Source organism: Centrocercus urophasianus, unplaced genomic scaffold, assembly GCF_019232065.1.
Source record: "Centrocercus urophasianus isolate 14NV4802_14NV808 unplaced genomic scaffold, USGS_Curo_1.0 seq_391, whole genome shotgun sequence".
NCBI classification, from domain to species: Eukaryota; Metazoa; Chordata; class Aves; order Galliformes; family Phasianidae; genus Centrocercus; species Centrocercus urophasianus.
In genome coordinates this window covers 5,243-18,907 of record NW_024884968.1, presented here as the reverse complement: position 1 = coordinate 18,907, position 13,665 = coordinate 5,243, and the positions used below count along the sequence as shown (strand labels likewise).

General features: G+C 46.7%; 1 long non-coding RNA gene across 1 annotated transcript; it reads right to left on the bottom strand.

The window, feature by feature from the left end:
* Positions 1 to 9,168: 9,168 nt before the first annotated feature.
* Positions 9,169 to 12,495, bottom strand: LOC122167867. Its single transcript, XR_006171105.1, has 3 exons — positions 12,301 to 12,495; positions 11,503 to 11,654; positions 9,169 to 9,939 (listed from the first exon to the last, which is right to left on the bottom strand). It is a non-coding gene; the product is annotated as an uncharacterized LOC122167867 (long non-coding RNA).
* Positions 12,496 to 13,665: the final 1,170 nt, after the last annotated feature.

The following is a 13,665-nucleotide window of genomic DNA, read 5'->3' as shown; positions in this document are numbered from 1 at the left end:
TCCGTGCCCGTTTTTTAACCCAGGAAGATGTTTGATAGTGCAAAATATTTCCTCACCTCTGAACCTGAAGGGCATTGTGGCGAAACAATGGCAATCCATTGGCTGCTGGTTCCTCACACTCAGAGTTCGCCTTTGGGACCATTTGGTGGTTCTTGCTTCTACTATTGTCAATTAAACCCAATGTGCAGACCAGTCATTTAGTTGAATTCCTTTGTATTCACATTATACCTGTCCTAAAATACTTGTCAAGAGTCTGAGTGAAACCTTGGATGCTCATGCTGAGAGTAAAGAAGGGATTGATTCAGATTGTGACATGCAAGCAGCCTGCACAGTTTTGACTGATGGATATTTCCAGTATTCAATAACAGTGCATTCACCTGCATGTTAAAACAAAACAAAACAAACAACACAACAAGCACAGAGAGCTTAATCATTAGAAATAATACGCAAACTGATGTGCTTGATTAGATTTAACAATGTGTGTAAAGCCATAAAGGCCAGAGCTGAGTTAGAAGAGACAGGCAGGTGCTTCTTGTTAAAATTCCTTTGCTGCAGTGCATGGCAGGTTGGGGTGAGCTCCTGTCCTTTGGACGATCACCATTTTTGCAACATCCATCCATCTCCACTTTAAAATAGTGGGATTTAAAACACTGTTTAACATCTCTCTATGTCTTAAGCATAATTCCAAGTGCTGTCATTTCTCTTCTTGAATTTACCACCTTACCCCCTATTGCAACTTGAAGATATGTTTCTTATGCAGATGGCTCAGAAAAGTTATTTTGTTCCTATTTCTCCCTCCAAGAAATCGAGCACCAGACTTCAGCACTGAGATGGGCTCAGCATAATTCTCTAACAACCAACAGGAGGAAATTTCCAATCTCCAGCATTTCACAGCAGTGTTTGCCAACCTTGGCCCCTTCCTCCCTATAGACACTTAAAAGAGAAAGTGCCTTCATGTCAACAGGGAAACAAACAAGTCTCAGACATCAGGGTTTTGCAAGCAAAGGAAGGTCAGTGGTATTTTTATGGGAATCCTTAAAATCTCTCATTTTGCTGTCCCTATTTTCATGAACTCCCTCTCTCCTTAGACCCGAGTGCCCCACATCTTAGGATGGTTCCCAAGGAAGGTTTGTACACAGCAGCAAGATGCCCCAGGCATGGAATCTCCTGAGCAGACCACAGAACCAGCATCAAAATAAATGTTTACACTAAAATCACACACTTTAGGCTTTATGGCACCTTCTGGCTCTGTCTACAGTCTGCTCAGGTGATCCAAGGCCAGCGCTGTTTGTGTGCACCTTGCACTTATGCATTTCCAGGGGGAGCAGGAGCTCAGCCCCTGGGCAGAGAGGGGTCTTTGTCTGTCAGTCTGTCCATCTGTCTATCCAGTAGGGCCAGGCAGGGTTGGATCCAAGCACAGTACTGCCTTCTGCTCCATTAGCAGGTGAGGAGGTGGCTGAGGAGACCCCCAGGGCTGAGAATCCTGGCTGGGGTTTGTAGAGGAACCTCATGGAAATGAATGCGTTGCTTCGATGGCAATCAAAAAGATTCTAATCTCAGCTTGATCATTTTGTTCTCGTTGCTAGCTGAGCTTTTCCTCTACAGTGACTCAGCTCAGTGCAAATGAAGAAAGGACAAAGCTCATTCCTACGGCCGTGCACAGTCCTGGTTTGGAGGGGAAAGGGAGAACTGTGATTAATAAACCCTTCTCCACACCCTGTCAGTCCGTAAGTGGGTAAAATATGAGAGCTCTTTACCTCATTCTTGTGTTTATTCTGTTTTACCTTTTCTGTAGACCCCTTCTGAATTCAGCAGCACTTTGAACAACTGGCATGTGGGAAGCACAAAGCTCCTAACCCATCTGTATGACACTATCCATGCACTGAGCAAAGCCCTCATCGATGTAAATGAGTGGAGACGGCCATTGACTCATCCTCCATTGCTTCACGTCTGCTTTCCCGCTTGCTCAGTTTTTGCTGCCAGATCCAATGCTGAGATGCTGATGTTGGGACACTGGCTGCCCCATTTCCTGTCCCTCTCCCAAGTTCCCCACTGTCGTCAGTCCATAGAGGAGGTGAAATCTGGAGTGAGATTCCAGGGCTCATGGCTCCGTTCCTGCTGATGCGGCTCTATTCATTGCCAGTCCCATGTCCTTTCTTGGAGTGTTTTTGGCAGTTTTTTCCTACATCTGTGCTCAACCATCATTCAGACACATTCCACTAAGCCTAAGAGTTACACTAATGCATGAAACGATGTGAAGAAACGTACAGAGCAGGGCTGGAAACACACAGAGGGCTTTTGGTATCTGCTCACATCCAACCTCTGCTAACACCCCTCCTCTGTGCTACAGCTTACAATTTACAGAGGTAAAATAGGTGAACTAAAAAGTCTATTTCATAAAATGGTTGAAGGCTTTGACTGAAACAACTCCTTGTCAAAATATTTCCCCAAAACAGTTCTGTTCTTTCCCCTTCTCCCCTTCAGTTTTAAAAGGAAAGAGACTGGGATTCCTCAAAGACAGAAAGAAATGTTGGTTTTCTCTGTTCTCAGCATGAATTCAAACCCCAAGGCTGAGTGATCTTAAAAAAAATATATCCCAAGATTTGTTTTGCATTTGATTTACAGCTTTTGCTGTAAAGGAATTAATGTATTTCAGAAGTCCCCAGAGCCCACTGACTGGGGTACTGCCCTGGGCACTGGAGAGTTTTCAGCTGTACTTCTGGCTTTGTCATCATCTCTGATTTTATTTCCGCTTCTTACAGCCATTGTAAAATGCTCAGAGATCTCCATGGAACTTGGCTGTATAAGGGCCAGTGTCATTTATAGGCAAAGTTGCAAAGAGATCCTCCCCAATCTGCCTGGTGTCCTTCTTGGCTGATAGCAGCAGGCCGGAATTACTGTGAATTCTGGTAAACTTGGGGGGTCTTCCAGCTTGGCTGCCAGCAGATTTCATATAAAGACTGAGAATTTGCTGTGTGAGCACGAGGCACTTTGGTCCCCATGCCTGGAGCACGGGGGATTGGCTTCACAACTGATCAGGTCACCAAGAGCTGCACTGTCCCCAAATGTACCCCCTTCAACCACTAAAGATTGCCTTTCACTGCTCCCTGGAGTTCACCTTTCTCAAATCCTCGTCTCTCACATTTCAAGATGAAAAGCTCAGTTGCACAGAGGCTCTTTTGGGCCCTCTGGGTCACAGTGAGGGTATGCTGGCCATGCCTGGCGAGGTGAGCAATGCCTGAGCAGCAAGCCTGAATGTCAGCAAAACCCCAGAGGAGAGCACAGCTAATTCAAAAGCCGGAATTTCTAGATGGCCTCTATAGAAAAAGCACTTTATTCCTACATCTGCTGCAGGAATTGGGCAGGAGTGTCCCTTGTTTGCTGCCTGCAGCCTGAGCAGTTGGTGCTGAGCAATGCAATGGGGACAGGTATGGATCTGTCACCTTCCTGGGGGCTTCTGCAGCTCAGCTCCTACATCTGACCACCTGTGGGAGCAGCCCTGCATGCAAGGAGTGAGAAATCAGAGAGCTCAGCTCAGCCAGAACTTTTTTTTTCCCTGCTGTCCTGCTGTTCGGCCTTAAAAATTAGAAACACACAACAGAATTGGAAGGATGTACCATTCTTCCTCCTCATTTTTTTTCTTGTTATCATTTTTCCCTTTGCTGTGAATGCCAAATGCAAGCAGGAAAACAACGCTCTGAGGAAACAAGTGAACACCAGTTTCTCTGAGCTTCAGGTACAAATCAGAATCCCTTCCTTGAGCCCATGTGTGCAGAGACTGACAGAGGTGGGGAGGTGCCAGGGGACCCCAATCCTTTTGCAGAGGATGCTCTGGAGGTCCCACCCACAGGGACAGAACTGCTGAGCAGTGAGGGGTGACAGGAGGCTCCTCTGCTTTCGTTCCCCCCCCCCTCCCCCCCCCCTTCAATTTGCTGCCTGCCAGAGGGGAAACGTGCTGTGACCCAAACAAGAGCACAGCTTTTAGGCAACAGATTCTGCCTAAGTGACATTCTCAGATTCAAACCCCTTCCAGAAAGGCTGCTGTAGCTTTTCACAGTGATTTCTCCCCAGCTCTTCCATTTCCCAAGGGCTGGATCATAGCACACACAGCCCATCCCTGAATACCCAGCAGCATTTTCTCCATGTCCAGGTTAAACGACCCAAGAAAGCTGCAGAGAGCCAATGGGCTATATGCAATTAAAAAGATAGAGGTCCTTCAGCCCCACTTTTTGCAATGAAAAGCAAGAATGGAGAGCGAAATATGAACCAGGTCTGGAATTACGCTGTGGTTATGACATCCTCAATTGCCATTTTGCAGAAAGTTACAGACATTGCTGTGGAAAACAAAATAAAGCAAATGAGATCATTTCTTTTCCATGTAAAACCACAGTTTCTTTTGTAATTTCCCTCGTGCATGTGTTTGGCTTGCAAACTGAGACACTGCGATCATTCAGTCCTTGGCTGCAAGAAACTGCTTTAAACACAGTGTGGGGCAGCAGAGCTGCTTGCAGCCCTCCTGCATAGTCCTCCAAGACAAGAGCTCCCTCGTTCTGCCTATTTGAGGATGAATGTGGTCAGCATCTAGAGAGCACAAACCTGAGCGGTTGGTGCTGAGCAATGCAATGGGGACAGGTATGGGTCTGTCACCTTCCTGGGGGCTTCTGCAGCTCAGCTCCCACGTCTGACCACCTGTGGGAGCAGCCCTGCATGCAAGGCGTGAGAAATCAGAGAGCTCAGCTCTAGAGAGCACAAACCCAGCAGCACTGCTTCACCTGCCGTTCACCGCCTTATCTCGTAGAGGAAGGATTAAAAAAGCCATACATTCCGCACCTCGAAATAACCCTTAGGTTGAACGGGAACGATTTTTTATTGCTGCTGTTATCTGTTCATCTCCTGCAAAGGAAAGTGAGGGTCAAACCTTCTGTGGGTTCCCCTCCTTCCTCGCTTGGGAGCAGCGATTTGGGACCGGCCGCCCCCGGAGGGGTGCGGAGCTCTCCGCGGTGCTGCAGTCCCGGGTTCAAGCGCTGCGCCGGGCTCTGACTGAACCACGCTGCTCCTTTGGAAGGATCCCCGCGATGCCAGAGTTGTAAATTCCTGCTGACACCGGGGTGGAGTTGAGTTTCTTGTCTGCCTAACAGTGAGGTGTGGTTTCTGAGCAGCATTTGGGCACGGGTGTTCCTGTAGGACGGCTAATAAATGCTAACAACCTCTGAACGTTGCTCAGCGGTTCCATGTCGTGTTTTGAGGCTGTGTATTGTCTGAGCATTTTCTGGGTGATTAAGTAAAAAGTAACATTTGTTCAGTATGTTCTGTCACTGTGCGTATGGAATTGGACATGATTTGCTCATAATTGTCTCTGTGATCTCCCTCATCAAAGGAACAAGACCCATCTGCTGGGCAGAGCAAAGCTGTTCGACTTGAATCCAGATATGTTACCATTTAAGGGGTGCAACCTTTGGCAGAACATAGTACAAGCCTTTGAACAAAGCAGTTGTGCAACTGTAACTGTTGTGCAGCCTAATTGAATCACAAACCACACATGCTTTCCTTGGGCAAAGGCTTTCCCTGTGCAAACACGATTGCGTCCATTTGCCATGAAATTTATTACCTTTCCAATTGTATGAGTTCCATACTAAACACGGACTTAAAAGTGTAAATGCCATGGATTCATCTTTAGCACATCCACGTGTTTCGTTAAGGCGCCTCATAAATTCATTCTGACTTTCATTAGTTTGCTTTTACTTCTGTGTTACACTTTTTTCTTCCTTTCCAGTGCATCTCAGTTTGATTGCCCCTTTAAGCTCTGCCCGCCTGAGATGATGACACGATATTTGCTTTGGTGTGTCTTAAATAGCAGCCATTTCAGTTACTACTAGCAGAAAGTAGTATTAGCTGGCTTCATTTAACTTTACTTTCTGGTTTAGATGTTGACATTAAGTAAATTGCTTTTCAGGATCTTCTGAGCACCTGCCATTTGAGGGGTGCACCCAAAATCATTGCAGATTTTTGCCATATCCTTCCTTCTTGCCCCCCCAAATTCTACAAGCACCAGTGATCCAAACAGAATTGTTTCTGTTATCAGTATGCCTCACGTCAACATTTCATTAAGTCCTAGGTCAGTTTCCATGCTCTGTACAAGTGAGCAAAGGCTTTGCACAGGGGGCAGGACTTGTGCAATGGGATCTTGCCTCCCATTCCCTTCGAACAGTTTACATCTTGCACATTTGGAGATCAGCATTGGGATCCCAAGAGCAGAAGCAGGAGGGGCAGTGAGGGCAGGCCAAGGCTGAGCTGCAGCCTATGGATCGTCTGCTCCAGGTCTACACAACGAGAGGCACTTTGCAAGGAAAGCAGGAGGTGAAAAATGTAAGAATGAATTTCATACCCTCTGCATAAGTTCTAATTTCCAGTCTCGGCTTACTGTGTGGTCTCAGACAGTTTTACCTTGTTATTATCATGACGTGGATCCACTCAGTGTCAGACATGCCATTACCTTTGGACTCCAGATCCACGCTTTGTGTTCCTTGCAAACACAAAATCTGGGGAAGCATGATATAAAATCCTCTTCACTGTGACCTGAACTATTATTTCTGGTTCTGCCCACCATGACAGTGAACAACACGGTGCACTTTAACTTCACAGACACTAATTTAGGCAGCAGTCTGACATTTCTCTTTCTACTTTACTTCATTAGACTCATGGGTATCCAAATATTGCAAGGACTCACTGCATTTGTGCAGAAGAGGAGAAACTGGTGTGTAACACAGGGATTCACTGCTCAGCATGTGTCAAGAGTCTGAATGGGAAAAGTTATGAAGCTACTGGATTATTAGCCCTCCTTGTTTTCTGTTTGAAAGTCCATGGCAGAGTTGGTCTTCACAAGGATAATTCAGTGCAATATTTTTTTTTGTAACACTGATGGCAAAACTAGATGTGTATGGATTATATTGTTACAACTTTGTTCTACTTTTATGATTAATTTTGAAAGCATCATGACAAGTGGCTTTGAAAAAGGAAGTTACAATTAGAGAGCTGATCTGGACATTGGATTTATTGCATTGCATAAAATAATCCTCAACCTGCTTGATTTGCCTTTTCCCTCTTTATAGCTCTCTGAGTGGTGGTTGAGAAGGGACTTTGCCCAGACTCTGCACCTTATAGAAAGGAAGTCACTCCTGATGGTTATCACTGCTTTGTAGACTTTAAGGAGTTAACTCCAGACCTTGCTCTGGCTCCATTTCTGCTGAGTGGATTTTATGGGCTCCTTTTAACTCCCAGCACAGATTTGACACTCTGGCCTTTTGCAATAATCCTCTCACTCATGTTGTTTCTTCTGGAAACTTCTCCTGCCCGGTTTGTGCAAAAAAAGCTCCGCATTCCATTTCCCCCAGACTTGAGTGTTGCTTTTTTTTTCCTTTTCCCCCCTCATTCCTTCTTTCTTTGTATTGTTAACAGTTAGCAAGAGACAGAGCAAGGTTTTGCTCATTTACTTTCCAGATATTCTTTCTCTGAGCTCTCATTGCTTTCCTGGCCATACGCCCTCACCAGGACAAAGTGGCCCGATGGGATGCCTGCTGTTCCAACACTATACATTGGGTTTTCCAAACCTTCCCCCAGAATGCAGCTGGGAAGCCCCTGAAATGTCCAAGAGTTCTCCTCCAGTGAATGATTTTTTACTCAGAAGCATCTTGAGACTCTCTCCCCATCTCTTCAATTCATGGTTTGTGAATATGCAATTTTTGCAATATGTTGCAGTTCCATTATTTCTTGTTTTTACTTTCAGATGGGGAAACTAAGGCAGAGAGGAGGCTGAGCTATTCTATCTCACCCAGTGTTATAGGATATACCTTGGAACAAACCTTTGCCCATGTGTTGCTCACCAGCCCTTCTCCAAAGGTCGAGGAGTCAAGAGTGTGTTTGCTATATGAGAATTCATTGTATAAATAAAAGTCTGTGTGGCAAAAATCAAAGGCATGTTAGGCTGAGAGAATGGCTGTATGCATAGATCTGCTTGTTGTACCCAACATGCAGCTGCATCTTCTGTCTGGGGTTTTGGAAGGAAGGAAGGCCAAAGAAGATGTGTTAAACAGAAGCTTAATGAAAATAAATGGTGAGATAAGCTGATGATTGTCTCAGCCAGCTCAAAGTTCCAACTGATTCAAAAGAAAATCCAGTTTAACTCTCTTTTTTCCTTTTAATTGGGAGAAATAGTTTGTAAGAATTAATGCCACCGTGTCAGGAAAAAACGGGCTACCCCGAACTCCCTTGAAGTCCCTTTAAATTCCTCCATCTGTGTTTCCATTTTAAAGCCTTCCTGCATCAGAGTAATTTGAGCTTTTCCTTGGAAGGAGCAGTGAAAGAAGAAAAATCTCTTTATCTGGCGCTCCTTTCGCTTCAGTTCCAGCCACGGATTGCCCCCTCCTGGATGAGAGGAGAAAGTCGCGTCCCACAGCCTTGCAGACCTTCCCTCCATGCTCTCAACTCCTGCACCTGCCAGACCTTGGGATGCTTTGCTTCTCCTTGAGCAGGCTGTTCTGTAACATAATACTTTCTCCACCCAAAATGAGTGTGACCATCCCACGTGCTGGGGACTAAACTGGCCAGAACCAAGAGATGGCCAAGGCTGAAGGTGACAGAGGTCTGCCTCATCCTGGAAGGAGAAGGGAAGGGTTCAGGAGAATATTTAGTCACTGCTTCAGAGTTCTTCTCATAGAATGTGACCTTGAACTTGCTGCCATCATAGGCTGCAGAAGCCAAAGGTGTAAACAGGAGGCTGAAGGGAATCCAACAGGTTACTAAAGGGCACATCCACCTTTGACCGTCAACAGCAATCCATACAAAGCCACCAGGTCAGAAAGTTTCTTACCTTGCTCACCATCAGGGGCTGAGCCATCACCCCCAGCACTGCATGCATGTCTTTTCCCTATCTCTCTGCTGTGAGCCGTGCTGGAGGCAGGAGATGGGGCAGAGTGCTGCCCTCAGCCAGCACAGATGAGAAATATGGCACCACAGTGCCTCTGGGCCGCACAGCTTTTGTAACACATTTCTATTTAATGGCCAACACCCTTCCCACTGGTGAGCAGTAACACTTGTGGCCTTTGCTCAACCTCTCTGCCCATTTGTGGAATGCCAGACAGATGTAAGGACATGACTGTGGCCTACCACAAAGCTCATGGGGCTTCCTTCCCAGCACTTCATTTTCCACTTTTCCTTGGTTAAAATCCATCCCAACAGCACGCCATCATACCCTGGCAGGCACTCTGGTTTGTGGGGAATCCTCTGTCTCCATGGTTGCATCCCCAAGTCTTTCTCTGTCCCCATTCCCACTGCATTGTGTGAGCCAGGAGGGTCCCAAGACGCTTAGAGACTTCCAGCAGGCAGCAAGAAACACGAAACACAAATCCTTTATGTATTTAACTCTCATAAAGAGGAAGCCCACGTCTCCTTCAGCTGCTCTCTGGAGCCACAGACAGTTGGCCTGATATGAAACAGATTTTGGGGGGGGAATGTTGTGATTTGGATAAGGGCACCAGCAGGAGAGAAGGTCCATTTCTCTGCCTAATGGTGCTTCAAACGCTCTTGTGAAGTTGAATTAACACCACTAAAGGGAAAGATTAGATGTCACTTTAAAGTGGCTCTAGGGAAGTTCTCAACCCAATCTATTTGCACCCATGACACTGCCTAAAGGTAGAGCTAATGTGAGTGCAATGAAGTCGTAAAGACAGTCAGCCTTGGTTTTAAATTAACAGGAACATTATTTACACTTAGGACATGGGATACAGCAAACCCTTACCGTAATCTCTGCTACTTCCTCGTTTCTCTGCTCCTGCATACTCAGGCAATATTAGATGGGTTAATTAAAAAGACAATATAAAACTTGATTCCCTTTTTCTTTTTTCCTTTACTGAGGGCTTCATTTTTTCTAAGGTTGGTTGGTTTCTGCCAAGAGAAATATATAATATCAACGTTTTATTCTCCAAAGAGCCACCGGATGGGATGTTAATAAGATTAAAATGATAATAAATGAGTCCAACGGCAGCTTTTATGGGCTGGCTTCTGCTGAGCTCCCTTTTTGGTTCAGTTTTGCTAACACTCAAGTGGGTTGATTACCCACACAGTTCCATCCAATCCACCACATCATGGGGTCCTGTTGGGGACCTGCCTTCCCCTTCCCCCACTCACAGAAGTTCTAATAAGGTCTACACCAAAGGAAACAAATGGAAAACCCCCCATTGCCTTCAGGATGGCTTTGGACGTCCAGCAAAGCTCTGCACCATGTGGGAAAGGACACAGAAGGGGAAACTAAGGCTGTGACATCCCTGGGTGGATCTGCAGATCCTTCTGCAAGCAGGCAGCACCCTGCAAGCATCCCTAAAATAGGGGACCCCCCTGCAGCCATACAGCCAGCATCCAAGAGCTGATCTCAGCCTCTGGGACCCTCTCCCTTTGTCTCATGGTTCTGACCTCCTCCCACTGCACTCAGAGCACAGAGCCATCTCCATGCTGCATTTTGCACTAGCGCTGCCATGCATGTCACTTTTTGGTGTAACTTGACAGAAATGCAGCTTGAAAACCCCGTGAAAACACAACTAACTCCATTCTCACTTTCCCTCCAGGCTCCAATGTTTCTCCACCTCGGCTAATTTTAGCCAGTTAATTAATTGAGCCCCGGGCTCCCTCTAGCGTTGCTCGGGGCTGTTCCATGGGTGGGGGACTGCTCCCGGCCCCATCCTTCCCTTCCCTAAAGGGAAAATGCCCTCGAGTTTAAGCATCACAGCCAGCCTTGACCTCTGCACTTTTCCTGCACATCTCTCTGTGCATTGTTTACATGAATGACACGAAGAGGTCTCGGCTGCCATCTTCAAAATGTGCCAAAATACAGTGAGGTCGTTCAGACCTTGAGGTCCTTTAGATCACATTGACACCAGAGAAGGGTCTGGAGTGGAGTCAGGTTAAATTGTGGGGCTTCAGCACAGTGGGCTGAGGTTATGTGGAAGTTCTCAGATCCTCAAACACTTTCCTGCATCATTAAATCCTCACAGCCCCAGTGGATTTCACCTGCATATCTTAGAGCCTAGGCTTGAACTCTCAGTGTAAGAGATGAGAGGATCTGCCACAGGGCCATGCCATGATCGTGCTCAAATCACCAATACAACCTTATTCCCTCATGTACCAGGGGCAGAAAGCACAGACTTCTGTAAGCAGGGTGCATGGGCATGAGCCAGGCGGCCCTGAGCTTGTGAACGTGTTTCTTTCTTCATTTGGATGGGAATCACATTAGAGAAATGAGGTTTCTTTACTCACTTCAGTCCTTGAAACCCTGAAATGAGGCTTGAGGTGCTCTTTGCCTCTTTTATAGCTATTTCTGTGGGGAAACTGAGGCACGCAGCTGGGACCTACTCCCCAGAGCCCTTCAGGATCTCACAGTGGGAAGCTGTCATGGTTGTGTTAGACACAGATTAGAATCCAGTTTCCTCCTGTGGCTCTCTGTTACTTCCTTACCCTTGGGAGAATCTCTTCCTTTCTTCCCTTCCTGCAAAGATATTTCTGGGCAGCCTCCTTTTTTCCAGTGCTCCACCTCCAGGCTGCTGTGATGACGGGATGTTCTTTCTGTTGCTATCTCCATAAAACTGCCAGCATCAGGGCCTCTGGGCCTGCCCAGAATGCAAATAACGATAAATAACATGGTCTGCTGGCTCCAGCCATCCTCCCTCTCCTTTCTTCCCCTCCTTCCTCCCCTCTCTCAGCCACAGTGCATCCTTTGGGGGGTCTGCAGGTATGCGATCATCCGGAAGGAGCTCATAATTCTTGGGGAATTTGTCCTTTCTCACCCTGACCGAGGCATTCCTCTTTGTTTGGAAGGCTTTTCCCTGTGATCTCCAGCAGACACACCTCAAGTTTCAATCCTAACCTTGCGCTCCTGCTCCTTATTCAAGGATGGTGACCTGTGACCTTCAAGGTCAGACATCTCTAATCCCAAGAACAACATCTCTCTAGTCTACAGGGGGATCTCTCTCTCTTTTCTCCCCCTCCCCCCCTCCAAATTCCTAGAATCTGGCTGCACAAATCCCTCCTCCTCCAAAAAAAAAAAATCCCATCACATTGGTAAAAATAATATATGAGGGGTAGTGGCTCTGGGGGTGGAGAAGGGAGAAGAGACCTTAAAAGGCCCCCATCTCCCATGGATGAGAGCTAAATAGTTTCAGGATGGGGCTGCAACTTTTCTTTGCTGTGTTGGAGTGAAAAGACACTGAGCTCTGCTGCTGGGACCCAAAGTCTCACTTTGCTCTTGTGACTTACCTCATGATTTTGGGGCCTTTTAATACACTTCTTCTGAAGAAAAACTGGCAGATGAAGGGGCAGGACAATGTCCAAGCACCAAGGGATGATCAGAGAGCTGGAGAAGCTTTTTTTTTTCCTTTTTTTTTTTTTTCTTTTCTTTCTTTTTTTTAACTCTATTTGAGATCCAAACCTTCAGAACGACTGGAGGAGAGGAGACTGTTGTCAAGGGTGCGAGACACAGACACTGCTCAAAGGAGAGCCATAAACCAAAGGCAAAGGTCCCCGGACAAGGGCCAGGGGCAGAGGGAGAGGAGTGCTTACAGCCAATGGAAGTGAAGCAGAATTTGCTCTCGTTCTTTTTCCCAGCCTGGATTTCTGATGATTCTTTCCATTTAATTTCACCTCGTTTCCCTACCAAGCTCCAAAAAAACCCCCTGTGATTAATCAGAAGGAAAAGCAGAGAGAACAGCAAACTGATGTACCTATGGAGTTTCTCCAGCTCTCTGCTGATGGTTGAGGGGCTCTTCCCACCTTCATGGACGTCCCAGGGATGTTTCAGAAGCCAAAAATGCCTCTGGGTGGAATCAGGATTCAACATCAGGCTGAAAATCCTGCAGCTTAAGGGCAGGTCGTGAATCAGCTCCCATTGCAAGGTTTGAATGTTTTAATTCTCTCTATATTCCGAAGGGATTTCTCATTGGGAAATGTAACCCAGAGAGAGATGGAAAGAGGGTTAAGGAAAGAAATGAAATCGTGTCCTGGGAGTCGGGTTGTAAAAAAGCTGTTACCTGGTAGTTTTCAGGCTCGGGCGCTATAAAGTGATTTTTACAAGGAAAGGTTCTGTCTGAAGGCATGAAGGCCGTGGGGGACGCGGCAGAGGGTCGGACTGGAGCGGCGAGCCCCGACGGCAGAGCTCGGTTGTGAGTGCTGGCATTGAGCCTCGAGAGGCGGCGGTTTGAGGCTGCTTTGTGTGTTATTGCACCTCCTGCAAAGGGCTGCTGTTTGTCGGGGTCTTTTTTGGTTACTCTTATCCGACCAACCACAGATTTTGTGTTAAAAAAAAAAAAACAACAACAACAACGAAATAACACCTTCGGAGCAAACCTTCAGTCCTTTTAGCCGAGATATCCTGCGCCTCAACCTTCGACTTTCCTTTTGAAGGTTCTACGCCTATTTCTCCTTCCTTTTCCTCCTCCCCAGTTTCCCGACGGCTCTCGGTTCTGGAGAAAGGCTGAGGACAAGTGCAAGGAGCGGGGCCGGGGCTGCTGTCTGCCTTTGCCCCCGGGCGGGTTGAAGGCACTGCGGGCTGCCTGTGTGCAAAGCGAAGCTGGACTTTGGTCCATGGGGAAAAGGACAGGGACGAATGTGCACAGAAAAGCCCCC